The sequence below is a fragment of the Neofelis nebulosa genome, chromosome 7 (assembly GCF_028018385.1).
Source record: "Neofelis nebulosa isolate mNeoNeb1 chromosome 7, mNeoNeb1.pri, whole genome shotgun sequence".
Lineage (NCBI taxonomy): Eukaryota > Metazoa > Chordata > Mammalia > Carnivora > Felidae > Neofelis > Neofelis nebulosa.
In genome coordinates, this window is record NC_080788.1 from 52,508,525 (window position 1) to 52,523,174 (window position 14,650).

The window sequence follows — 14,650 nt, forward strand, 5'->3', positions numbered from 1 at the left end:
ACAAATTTGGGGGCATCTGGCTGGCTTGGTCCAAAGAGCATGCAACTCTTTTTTTGTTTATTTATTTACTTTGAGAGAGGGTGCGTGTGCTTGATCCCACAACCATGAGTCATGACCTGAGCTGGAATCAGGAGTCAGAAGCTTAGAGATTACTTAAATTTAAATAAATAGATAAACAAATAAATAACAAATTTCAACCAAGTGCCTAACTTTTTGAAAAGACTATTATTTTCTTTTAAGAGCAGCTTATGGTTCACAGCAAAACCAAGGGAAAGGTACAGAGATTACTCATATAACCCGTCCCCACACATGTATAGCTTTCCCCCATTATCAACATCTTCTACCAGAGCACAATTGAAGAACCTTCACTGACACATCATAATTTCCCAGAGTCCATAGTTTACATTGCAGTTCACCTTTGGTGTTGTACATTCTGTGAGTGTGGAAAATGTGTCATGACATGTAGCCATCATTATATCACACAGGGTTTTTTCACTGCCCTAAAGATCATCTGTGCTCTTCTTGTTTGTCTCTTCCCCACTCCCACCCTGGCAATCAGTGATATTTTTATTGTCTCTGTCTACGGTTTTGCCTTTTTGAGAATATCATACGGTTGGGATCGTATAGTAGGTAGCTCTTTCAGATTCCTCCATGTGTTTTCATGCCTTGATAGCTCATTTCTTTTTACCACTGAATAGTATTCCATTGTCTAGGTGTACCACAGTTTATTTACCATGCACGTACTGAGATGCATCTTGGTTACTTGCAAGTTTTAGCAATTATGAATAAAGTTACTATAAACATCTGTATACAACTTTTTGTGTAGGCATAAGTTTTCAACTCGTTTATATAAATACCAAGGTTTGTGATTGTTGGATCATATAAGAATATGTTTGATTTTGTAAGAAACCACCAGATTGACTTCCAAAATGGCTATACCGTTTTGCATTTCCACAAGCAATGAATGAGAGTTTCTGTTGCTCTTCATCCTTGACTGTGTTCTGAATTTTGGCCATTTTAATAAGTATATAGTGGTATCTCTTGAATGTCTTAATTTGCATTTTCCTGATGATATGTGATGTGGGGCATCTTTTCATATACTTATTTGCTATTTGTATATCTTTGGTGAGGTGTCTTTTAAGATCTTTGGCCTATTTTTTTTAAATGTTTATTTATTTTTGAGACAGAGAGAAACAGAGCATGAGTGGGGGCGGGGGGTAGAGAGAGTGAGGGAGACACAGAATCCGAAGCAGGCTCCAGGCTCTGCGCTGTCAGTACAGAGCCTGACCCGGGGCTCAAATCCACAAACCGCAAGATCATGACCTGAGCCGAAGTCAGACGCTTAACCGCTTAACCGACTGAGCCATGCAGGCGCCCGCTGTGGTCTATTTTTTTTAATCAGGTTGTTTGTTTTCTTATTGTTGAGTTTTAAGAATTCTCTGTATACTTTGGATAATAATCCTTTATCAATTGTATCTTTTGCAAATATTTTCTCCCATTCTGACTTGTCTTCTTATTTTCTTGACATTGTCTTTAACAGAGCAGAGGTTTGTAATTTTAATAAAGTCTAACTTATCAATTATTTATTTCATGGGTCATGACTTTGATGTTATATCTAAAAAGATATCACCATACTCAAAGTCATCTAAGTTTTCTCCTGTGTTGTTATCTCCCAGGAGTTTTATAGTTTTGAGTTTTACATTTTAGGTCTGTGATCCATTTGAGTTTATTTTTGTGACGTTGTAAGGTCTGTGTCTGGATTCTTCTTTTTTTTTTTTTTTTTTTTTTTTTTGCATGTGGATGTCCATTTGTTCTAGCACCATTTATTGAAAAGACTGTCTTTGCTCTATTGTATTGCTACTGTCTTGTTCTTTGTCAAAGATCAATTGACTGTATTTATGTGGATCTATTTCTGGTTTCTCTCTTCTGTGTCACTGATCTGTTTGTTTATTCTTTTATCAATACCACACTGTCTTGATTACTATAGCTTTATAATAAGTTTTGAAGTCAGATAGTTGTCAGTCCTCCAACTTTGTTCTTAAGATTGTGTTGGCTAGCATGGGTCTTTTGCCTTTCCAGGTAAACTTTAGAATCACTTTGTTGATATCCATAAAATTACTTGCTGGATGTTTGGAATTGCATTAAATTTGTAGATCAGGTTGGGAAGAACTGGCATCTTGACAATATTGAGTCTTCCTAGTCATGAACATGGAATATCTCTCTACCTATTTAGTTCTTTGATTTTATTCACCAGAATCTTGTAGTTTTCTTCATATACATCTTGTGCATATCTTGTTAGATTTATACCTCAGTATTTAATTTGGGAGGGGTGGTTAAAGTAAATGGTATTGTGTTTATAATTTCAAATTCTACTTGTTTGTTGCTGGTGGTAACTTCTTACATAGTACTAATGTATTATCCATAATTATACATACCTACACGCACATATCATACACTCATATGCCTGATTGTTCTAGATGATAGAGATGAAACAATAGACAAAAATAGACAGGATGGAACTAACTGGGAAGAGAGAGGCAAATGTCATGTCATAACTGTGCTGAGCACCCAAAAGGGGAGGTTCTCCGTGCTATAAAGGTACACAGAACAGCTAGAGCTGATCGATCAGGGGCACTTCTCAGAAAAAGGCCAAGTTGAGGTTTGAGAGAAGCCTAGTTGTTAATGAGAGCAGGGGAGGAGAGTTCCAAGCAGAGAGCATAGGTTGTGAGTAATCTTGTGGTGGAGAGAGAACTGAAAAAGGCCAGTGAGGTTAGACCACAAAAAAAGCAAAGGGGTGTGTAGAAAGAGGTAAAGCTGGAAAAGAGGGCAGGGGGCTGTTCCTCTGTAGACCAAGGCTAGGCAAGGGATATAGAGACTGGGGTAGAGGAGACAGAGTATGGTTAGAACAGTCACTTTCAGAGACCTCTGCATAAGCTTCACTTCCATCACAGGTGCAAACAGGTGACTTTCTCTCACAGCTCTCTCCTATGAAGAAATAGTTTTATATCTCTTCAGGAGTGCACACACAGACTAATGGGAAAGAGCAAAGCCATACTGAGGGAGAGTCCAGGGCAGGGCCAGGCCCACTGTCCAGCTCTGATCTGCCTTCCAAAGAGAGGTCTTACAAAGGGTGTCATTCATTCATGACTAGGCATAAAGATCAGTGTTCAGATGCCATAGACTTTCGGCATTGTTTACAAAGAGTATAAACCATAAATGTAAATCTGTGACTCCCAAGCCACTCTGTTACATAGATATATGGATATATATTGAACGTCTGTATAGAATCATAAAATGATGCTGTTTTGCAGCCTGTCCTTTTTCAATTAATAGAATCTTTCCTTGTCAGTACATATAGACCTACTTTATTCTTTTTTAGTATTCCATTGTACAGATGTACCTTAATCTGTTAACTATATGTTACTATAGTTGTATTAAGCTTTTTATTAATGTAAATGTATATTAACCTTTATGTCATTTCTAAATTTTCACTTTTACAAACAACGCTGAAGAACAACTTTGGAAATAATTATTTGTATTTTTCAGCATCTCATGGGAAAAATTTCTAGATATAGATTTTCTGAGTCATAGATATGCATGTTTTTTAAACTTTGGGTTTTATTAAAAAAGTACCACATAAAAAATGTAAAATATAGAAGTAAAGTACAAAATTAAAAGTATGCCTTCTTCCCAGTTTGATATCCATCCCTGAAATATAAATTTTACACTGTTAAAGAAATTACCAAATTTCTGTCTAAAAACATTGTGCCTATTTATCTTATCCCCAATATATGAAAATGCCTGATTGTCTCCTTTCTTCCCAACACGTTATTATCAACCCTTTCAGTCTTTTCAAACTCCATATACAAAATTTTAAGTTGTGTTTTAAATTTGTATTTTTTAAAGTATTAATGAGATTAGACACCTTTTCTTACGTTTAATTCTTTTAAGTGGTGCCTCTCTGACTTACCTATTTTCTTTTGCCTATTTTGCTACTGGGTTGTTTATCTTTTTTTATTTAATTTGTAAGAATTCTTTATACATTAAGGGAATTAGTTTGTTACAAATTTTTTTTGGCCAGTTTGTATGTTGACTTTGTTTATGTTGTATTTTGCCACCCAGAGGTTTCTAAATTTTCTGTAAACTTGTTTCGAGACAGCTTTTCTTCCAAATATAGGCCCTAGGCCAATTTTTTTCCAGCTAAAATTCAGCTAAAAGGATACTTTAAAAAAAAAGGGTGAGGGGGACTGATGGGATAAGGAGGCACCCTGGAGCCTAGGAGTGCATACTTCCTTTTTTTTTTTTTTTTAATGTTTACTTACTTATTTTGAGAAAGAGAGAGAGTGCAAGCCAGGGAGGCAGAGAGAGAGGGAGATAGAGAATCCCAAGCAGGCTCCCTTCTATCAATGCAGAGCCCAACATGGGGCTCGAATTCCTGAACTGTGAGATCATGACCTGAACCAAAGTTGGAAGCTTAACCCACTAAGCCTCCCAGGTGCCCAGGAGTGAACATTTCCGTTCAGAAGCAAGCCAATAGGGTTCTTTTCCTTAGGTGACTCAACCAGCCTGCAGGGTGTCCTGCCATTTGCCCTCCCAAAGCTGGCTCACTACAGGGTCTCCCCTATCCCCTCGCTCCTATTCTCCTCCTCCTTACTCCCAAGGCTCTTATTTCCAGGCAAGAATCTCCCCACTAGCTCCCAGAATTCATGAGACAATACCAGCTGAACTGCCCTCCCAGCCCCTGCCTTTAGGGAAAGCTGACTCCCAGTCCCTCTGATGCAAGCCCTATTTGCCTAATATGAATGGCGTTTTGGAAGCAGTTATGTGTTTATTAGATAAATCTTGTCTACAGACAAAATGTGAATAATAGTAGTATATGGATAATTGGGGGAGGAGAGAACAACTAATCATGAACAGAAGTTGTACAAGATGTGCTTTTCATGATGTTTAAAAAACTGCCAATTAGAAATAGGCTATTAGAAATATCAGTCACTCATTATCCTGCCTAAAAACCTTTAATGAATCCCTATCTTCTGCAGTATAAAGGTCAAACTGCCTAACATGGCATGTGAGGTCTTTCACATCCTGGTCATAACCTATTTTTTTAGCCAGCCAGACACTATCCTGAGCACGTTCATTCCTCACATACTTATTCAGTATCTAGTACTTAACAGTTATTGTTCTAGGTTCTGGAATTAGTGGTGGTCCCTGCTCTTACAGGGGTTTCAGGCTAGGTGGGAAGACAGATAATCCCGGGTAAGCAAAGCAGTTTATAGGATGGCCAGGGAGGACTTTTTTGAGAAGGAGGCATCTAAACTGAGACCTGAATAGTGAGAAGGAACCAGCCGTAAGGAGAGTTGGGGGATGAAGGGAGGATGCTCTGGGCAGCAAGCTCAGTAACAGCCTTGAAGTCAGAAAGTTTGGGGTGTTCTAGGCTGGCATAGCGGGAGCTTAGAAGACGACCTTCATGAGGTGATACTAAACATGGGCTAAAGCACACAGTGCATTATTGATAGAGCAAAAGAATTCAGATTGAGCACAATGAGGTGTTTAAATCTGGAGGTAGGGTAGAGGTAGTGACAATACAACATAATGATTTTTAAACTTTATTTCATTTATCTGCATAACATTATTTTTACTGAAGTGTAGTTGAAACACAATGTTACGTTATTGGTTTCAGGTGTACAGCATAGTGATTCCACAAGTATATACGTTAGGCCATGCATACCGCCCTACAGTGCAATTATAGTACCATTGATTGCTGATACATGTATTATTAATAAGTTTTATGAATAATGATCCTGAGAAAGGAAGCTGGATTTTTTTCTCAAGGTCACACAGTTGGAAAGTGTTGGAGTCTGTAGGTCTCTGACTCCAGAGCCCAAGCTCTTAACTTTGACTCTGGATTCTACACTAATTGCTTTATTTTGTAAGTGAGAAAAATGAAATTCAAAGAGATTAAAAATAAGTTAGAATGAGTAGGAGGATATGAGGCACTGTTCAAAAAGAAAGTGGACCCCCTCAGTCTGGAAGGATAAAGAATGAACTTTTTATCTGGTGGAGCTCAGAAAGCCATGAAGCACATGAAGAGGGCAACATGGACTTATTCATTATATAAGTAAGAACTCAGAGGCATCCTTTGAAGCTCAAAGAAGTAGTTATAGGCCAAATAAAGGGAAGTACTTTTTACACACTGGGTAGTAAATAGAAGAAGCTGATTATCCCAGATACAGACTGAAAATAAAGTAAATTTAGGGTAGCTTTTATGAAGGTCAGTGAGTTAGCAAAACAGAACCTCTTTTGTATGAAGAATACTAAAATACCAGCGAAATTTTCTGTAGCAGAAGTGTAAATATCTAAGAAGATTAGGTAAAAATTAGGAGAAATTTATTATTTATTATTATACAATAATAAAAAATGAAATCAGTTTTAGGTGTGTGATAATTTGGCAATATTTAAAATTTTTAGTTTTTTTCTGTATTAAGAAAAAAAACTCATGGATTTTTTTTTTTTTTAAGTGAGAAGCAATGGTTGTAGAGGGGTACAAGGAAATAATGTACTTCCTCAGTCATCACAGACCAAATGAAATTCTTATTTCTAGGGAGATTCATTTTGATCTTCTAGAAGGGTGTGGTCAAGTCAGTGCTAGGACACCAGCTTAACCTTTGAGGAAAAGTTTGAGGCACAAGTTCTTCCATGTAAAAAAAAATTTTTTAGTGTTTATTTACTTTGGAGAGAGAGAGAGACAGAGCATGAGCAGGGGAGGGGCAGAATGAGAGGGAGGCACAGAATCTGAAGCAGGCTCTAGGCTCTGAGCTGTCAGCACAGAGCCCATTGCAGGGCTCCAACTCATGAGCCATGAGAGCATGACCTGAACTGAAGTTGGACTCTCAGCCAACTAACTGAGCCACTCAGGTGCCACCACAAGTTCTTTCAGAACCTTGGCTTGCTTGTGCTGCATTTGTCTTTCACAATATTCTCTCAAGATACACAGTTGGAGTAACTTTTGCTCAAAAACACATGTCCTTTATTTCATGACCTATAAAGAGATTTACACCTAAAATCAAGTACCAATTTTTGATTTTTCTATCATCCCCTCTGTCCTGTCAGTTCCTCTCAGTCCTATTGAGAACCCACAACCAGTCAATTATCAAATTGATAACTTCTTTATCAATTCAGTAATATCATTTTGCAGCGTAGGGCTGTCACAGTAGAGGGAAAAGAGTGTCTCTTGGTCTCTCTAGAAGTTTGGGAATTATTGAGTCAGTATTTTATAATCTCATTATCTAATGATTTCTGCTTCTTGTTTTGCTAGTAATAGTCTCACCATGCTGGCTGTGCAAACATGGCCAGCAGCTCCTTGGATCCAGTCACTTCGGCAGTTCTCTTTTTTCTTTTATAATTTTTTAAAATTTTATAATTTTTAAAAAATAATTGCATCCAAATTAGCATATGGTGCAACAATGATTTCAGGAGTACATTCCTTAGTGCCCCTTACCCATTTAGCCCACCCCTCCTCCCACAACCCTTCCAGTAACCCTCAGTTTGTTCTCCATATTTATGAGTCTCTTCTGTTTTGTCCCCCTCCCTGTTTTTATATTGTTTTTGTTTCCCTTCCCTTATGTTCATCTGTTTTGTCTCTTAAAGCCCTCATATGAGTGAAGTCATATGATTTTTGTATTTCCCTGACTGACTAATTTAGCATAACACCCTCCAGTTTCATCCACGTAGTTGCAAATGGCAAGATTTCATTCTTTTTGATTGCCAAGTAATACTCCATTGTATATATATGCCACATCCTCTTTATTCATTCATCCATCGATGGGCATTTGGGCTCTTTCCATACTTTGGCTGTTGTTGATAGTGTTGCTATAAACATTGGGGTGCATGTGTCCCTTTGAAACAGCACACCTGTGTCCCTTTGATAAATACCTAGTAGTGCAATTGCTGGGTCATAGGGTAGTTCTATTTTTAGTTTTTTGAGGAACCTCCATACTGTTTTCCAAAGTGGCTGCACCAGCTTGCATTCCCATGTAGGTTTCTTTTAAGCAGTTTTTATGGGGATTTTGTTGATCGAAAAAGTCTACTCAAGCTACAGGCAGAGTAATAGGTAGCAGATAAGAGAAATGTGAATACGTTTTACTGCCCTAAATGCTCTTCATGTTTATTCATGTTCTATTCTTCATTTTTAAAGTAAGCTCCTATTAAGAAATGCTCTTTCATTTGGGCAAGCCAGCTTGTATTTTTAAGTGTGGATGACTGGGTTATTTTTTTCCACTCATGCTTGTATTATTACACTCATGGTTATTATTGTTATTATTTTAATGTGTATTCATTTTCGAGAGAGACAGAGAGACAAGCATGAGTGGGGGAGGGGCACAAAGGGAAGGAGACACCGAACAAAGCGGGCTCCAGGCTCCACCCTGTCAGCACAGAGCCCGATGTGGGGCTTGAACTCACAAAACGTGAGATCATGACCTGAGCCGAAGTCAGACTCTTCACCAACTGAGCCACCCACGCACCTCTAATTAAATTATTTTCAAATCTCTTCTATGACTTCTGCCTTGACTGGCTCACTGCGTAACATTCCTTCACATTTCAAATCTGTGAAAGCTCTGTGGCTCCTAAAGACTCGTCTATTTATTTATTATTCGCTCAACAGACATCTCTTGAGCATTTATCTGCTAAGCACTGGGCCAGGTATGGAGATGATGCCAGTGGATAAGTCATAGATCTTGTCCTCAAGGAGGTCACAATCTAGTTAAAGAGTTAAAGAGGTGGGCATGTGAAAAAAAAAATAATAGAATGTGGCAAGTGCATAGATAGAGATAGAAACCAGATATTATAGACAGTCCAAGCATGAGCCCTGCCTCAATGTGCTGGTCAAGGAAGGCTTCCTGGAGGTCATAACACTTAAACTGAGTTGGGTTTGTTGGGTTGTTGTATTATTAAAGTTCTGCCTTTTTGCAGAGGCCAGATCATGAAAGACCTGTAATGTGTTGTTAGCACCAGACCGTGATTGTAGCCAGAAGTGTCTGTCCCTAAAGCTGGGAGCAAAGCAAAGGTAGCCACCTGTTATAAATGGGATGGAACTACTTACTGGTGCCTGCTTACCTGTGTTGTCTCATGTAACGTATATGTTGTCCAGTTCTTTCAAAACTTACCATGTTGAGACATTTTATTTGAGATCTAAAAATTACCCATGACTTCTTTCAGCACCAGATCATTTATCAGAATGATAGATATTCTGTGGGGGAGGAAGACATCTATCTATACACACAGGCCTGTAGATATTTAATATGACCCTTTTTATACTGTTCTCCACATTGGGAGCAAGTGTTGAAAATAGTAGGAAGGTGTGAGTTTTGCTTAATTGGGCAACTTTGGTAACAATCAGGAGAAAGTGGTTTATTTGAATTATGTTGGTTGTATTCTTCCTTATACATTCTAAACATCTTGAAGTTCGAGTTCACTCTGGGTTTGAATCCTGTCGCTGTCATTTATTAGCTGAGTGACTTTCAGGCCAGTTGTTTAACTTTGCTCAGGCTGTTGATTGAGGAACCTCTTTATTAATAACAATTATAAAGAATATTGCAAGAATTAAGTAAAAGACAGGAAAGTTAGGTGTTTTCTTCATCCTAATGAAAGTCCTTCTAATGAAGATGATCAGTATGATTCTTTTCTTTGTTGGTGATTGTTTTAACTTTGTTTTTCTTATTTAAAATTTTGTAATTTATCCTCAAATACCACTAGCTAATTGTGGATAGAAATAGTGATTTTTCTTGATGTGCATATGAAGACTGTGCTTGTAAAGTGAGATCTAGTTCCAAAAATAATCTTTACAGAAATGTTAAAGAACTGCAGTGTCTAAAAATATTCATTCCAAAGCTCTGCCATCTCATGTAAATTTCTAGAGAAATAAGATTATTTAACTTTTGCTTCTTGTTGGTAACAAAACATATCCATTAATTTGAAGAGTTGTTTTCTTCATGAGTTTAAAATCATTTCAATGCCTGCTGGAAACTGACAAATTCAATTTACTTTTAAGTCATGCACATTTCACAGTACACGCGTGGTGACATCAAGAGTTGGAAAAAAATTAAAAATCTTAAATCAACTCTATCATTTTGTTCATGTATGGAAGTAAGTTAAGCTGGAATCATTCATTTGTTAAAAGTTTTAGTCTTTCTCATCATCAGATGATTTTTTGCTATTATTTCCTCAACTCATTTTTGGCAGAGCCTCATTCTCCTGTCAGAGCCAATTGGAATACTGCAGAATGGATGCCAGGCTGATTACTGTGGATTTGACACATTATCTTAAGTCTTGGATGTTAAGAATTGTAATGTTAAGAAACATTCTTAAGTCTCACCTGATGACATGGACCAGTTTAATAACTGTTTCAGTTATGATACCAAGAGGAACAATTTTGGATTGGGGGAGTGGGTTTCTTCTTTATAAGATGTGCTGTTTGAACAAGGGAGAAGCCTGGTAAAGTGGAAAGAATATTTGCTTTTAGAATAGACAAAGACTCTACCACTTTTCAGGTCTGAGCCTCAATACCTATTAAAATGGGTTAATAATGGGGTTATGGTGATGATTGGATGAAATTATATATGTAAAATATCTAGGCCTTTACTGACATAGAGAAAATGCTCAATAAATGTTAGCTGTCATTCCTCACAGTCTTCGTCAAGTTCCACAAAGTGGACTTGATGTTTGTCTTTTCGCTCATCAGCAGCATTATTCTAGAGCTGCAGTAGGAGCACAGAACATTACCGCTCTTAACTTCCAACCCTATCCACTGTGCACCGTGTGTTCACCCCCAGCCCATCTTCTCTTTCCTCTCATTTTAGTGTGACCCCTTACCCTGCTCTTCTAAGCAGGGAGTGAGGAATTTGTGGTCGGGTTGGGAGTGGGGCTCTCTGTTCTAGAAGTGAGTAGTAGCTTCCACTTTAAACATATGAATTATGAAGGGATAGAGACATGGGTTTTTGGGGAGTGGGGAAGGAAAGAATCTTTTATTACTAATCTCCCTACATGTCTGGTTCTTCTTCCTTCTTATAATACCATGATTTCCTACATAACTCACCTATCTAATGTTGCTTGCATCTTTCTCTATTTCTGGAAATTATAGACCCTTCTAGAAGATTCTGAGAGCCTTTTGCCAATACTTCTTTTAGTCTGCCCTTTTAGAGTATAATGACTGAAGGCAAGAACATTCACATAACAAAGGGTCATTCAGAAATTATTATAGGCAGGCCCTGTGTTAAGTGCTGAAGAGACAAAGATGAATGAGAGACACTCTTACCCTGAAGGAGCTCACACTTACTGAAGGGAGATTAGGCATACAAAGTTATCATTTATTTAGGATAAGAATTCTAGTGGAGTATGGTGTGAGGTAATGGGGACAGTGAGAATAGAATGCCACCAAATGACGAGGAAAGCTTTCTTTGAGGTGGTGGTACTTTACCACAGATATGAATGATAAATAGGAGCATGCTGGCTGAAAAAGGGGAGGGACTGTGTTCTAGAGGTTGTTCTATGTTGCCAAACTGCATATGATTTAATAGGGGAGCTAGGAAAGATGTGTAAATGTGCTGTATGAAAAATGAATAATGTGTGTGGGGAGGAGAGAGAATCACATGGGTCAGATTTTGGGGAATTTGGGGACTGGTCCTTTACTTGGTTAGTGCTTTCGGTCTTGTTCCCAAAGTGTTTGAGGCATCAGAAAAACTGCTCTCGGTGCCCACACCTCGGAGTTCCTTGACTGACAGAGTGCAAATTAGCAAAATTTCCCCTGAGTCATCTGCATTATTCAAGAACCTCTTGAGTGTTGTCATTGTGGGAGGATAGGAAAAGAAAAGAAAGATGACTGGTGCCTCTTTACGTGTGCATGGATGGGTGTGATCTCCGAGAAGGTAGGAGGGCTATGCTAGGCTGAGCCAGCACTGTTTGTGCCCCGCTCTGGCGAGTACCAGTGCAAGCATGTCCCCGGAACCCATCTTTCCAGTGTTCTTCCATTAGTCTCTGTCAGTATTACCTCATCATTGTCAGGCAGGCCTGATTAAACTGTACTGTAGAAGACAGATGGTTTTTATTTTCCTTGTGAGCTATTATGCAAGTTAAATCTGTGCTAGCATTATTTACTCAAATTTTGCCTGTTACCATAAAATTTAGCCCATCTCCATTTTGTCCTTACTCTCCTTTCTAATCAGGAGTTCCTTTGGATTGTCATTAATCTTCTTTGATGTGTGTTTACATTTTAACATGATCTATTTTAAGCCTCTTTATCTTTTCTTCCTGTCCTACAGTGGGTTTTTTTGTTTTTGGGGGGTTTTTTTGGCTTTAGTCACAGTACCTCAGATCCTAAATCCTTGCTTTCCCTTCTCCTACCTGTTCCTACAGCAGTGTTTCCTTTGCTTATTAATTCACGGATCTCTCTTCTCTTAGTCTCTGACTCCTACCCATCTCAACTGTGCTTAGTGGCTTCAGGAAAAATCCCGAGGTATGCCTATGAAGTTTGCCTTTGCCACCTCTCATCCCAGTTCTCCCATCTCTTTTCCTTATCTTGTCCTACCTCTGCCTTACATAAAACCAGCATAAATGTGGTGCTTACCAAACATGAGCCAGCAACTTGGCCAAAATTAGAGAGGATTCCAGGATGGCTTTAAGGAGTATATGGTATGGTGTGGGAGGTAGATAGATCCGTAAATAACTAAGATAAGGTCTGAAGTATCATAAGTGAGATTTTTGAGGGACTCACAAGATAATGAGGGATAAAATTAGAAAAGCATGAGTAGGAAAAGGGAATGAGGAGCATGGCAGGAAAGCCTCACCCTCTACTAGCTAATTATGACAGAGCAGAGTTGCATGACATTGGACACTCCCTTGTCTTGCTGGGAGCTGTGTCCAGTCTGATTCACTTTGGCTAGGGTTATCTTTTGCTAACTGCCTCTGTTTCACCAAGAAATCCTGAGCAGACTTACTAGGTATGTGTGTCCACCCCTATATGTGATTCCTGCCCGGCTCTTGCTGTGTTTCACTTCCAGGTTTCTCGTATGGCTTCGGGGCCTTATCTCCCACTGCAGTTTTCCTGCAGTCTTCCCACTGGATGTGGCTGCACAAGTTTCGTCCCGTTTCTGAGTGTTGCTCTGTGTACTCTCCTTGGGGGCCTAAGGCAAAAATAGAAAATAGGGTTGGAGGTGACACAGGCAATAGGAAGGGGCATTGTCAGGTTGGAATTTCTCTCGGTTTCAGCAGCTAAGGTATATATATACCTCCCAGACTGACCCAGTTCTGGTATAGTTGTTTTTGCAGAGTCACCAATCTCCTCGGTTAAGACTGAAAAGAACCATAAGAAGACAATGGTAATAACAGACTGAGTTCTGACCTATTTCTCCTTGGTTACTTTACCAAGAGATAGAGATAGGATAATGGGGAATTTGGTTATCATGGTGTTGTTTGTTATTTAAATATCTCACCTTTGGTGAGTGTAAGGGCCTTAGCCTCCCTCACCTATCTGCAAGTGTTGTTAACACCTAGCTCTTGGAAATCTAGCCTTTGGCAAAGCATGCACCCAGTGTTTCCAAAACACTTGCGGAAATCTGAGCTGGAACTTGCTATTGACAAATAATAGGAAGGTGCTTCTTTCTAGATTTAGTTGAAAAATCTCATGTTTGGAGCAGGTTGGTCAAACTTCTGCAAACTCACTTGGACCCATTTTGCTTTTTTCTGCTTTCATTAGTCAGGATAGTACGTCATTTCATGACTCTGAATCTCCTATATGGCATATCTTTTCTGGAACCAGTAAATCCCTCCAGAGAAAGTTATAGAAATACTGGCTTTCTAAAGTGAGTTTCAGAGTCGGAGTAGTTGGTACGCAGAAGTGTTTATTGAATGAGTAAAATTTTAGTAAATTGGACAGCTGTTACTCAGTTTATGGACTGTATAACTGGGAAGAAAGCCATAAAACAACTTTCAGTAACATATTTGACATAGAACATTAACAATCATTTCTTATAGAATACACACTTGGTAACAATCTCAACCTGTACTTATATATTGGCTTATGCTTTTCACAAGGTTTCTATGTATGAAAGCCCTTGAGATGATCTAAATGAGTACTGCTGTCATCCCCATTTTACAAATGCCTGAAATAAAGGCTAAGATGCCAGTATGGTAGTCCTGGGATTAGAACTCATAACCTAGTTCAGTACTCTTTCCTTTGCAAACTGTTCAGACAAAAAGTTTGCGTGAGTCTGTGATAATAAGAAAAAAGTAAAGCAATGGGTAAGTTTTTTACCATACTGCTTTTATTCACTTTAAGAAGATGCCCTTTATTCTGAGATTCTCTCATTAAATACTGTGTACCCAGCTATGAACCCAGCTGTATACACAGGCAGTGGTTATAGTGTTGAACAAGGCAGACATAGAGCTTATGTTCTAATGAAGGAGAAATAATAAATAAGTAAACAATAATATAACAATAAGTAACTTCAGGTAGTTTTGGAACTCTGAAGAAAATAGAGAAAGGCTGTTGGTGGTGGTATTTTTTATATGTGATATATTCCTGAAAATGTCCATCAATGTTTAACGTACATAATGTTTTTAAGGAAGATTCCTCCCTGAGGAATCCAAGCGGTCATAA

General features: G+C 38.4%; 1 protein-coding gene across 5 annotated transcripts in view; it reads left to right on the forward strand.

Moving 5' to 3' along the window:
- MYO5A (myosin VA) overlaps nucleotides 1-14,650 on the forward strand; it is a 195,395-nt gene that overhangs the window by 47,381 nt on the left and 133,364 nt on the right. The gene's annotated exons all lie outside the window — the stretch shown is intronic.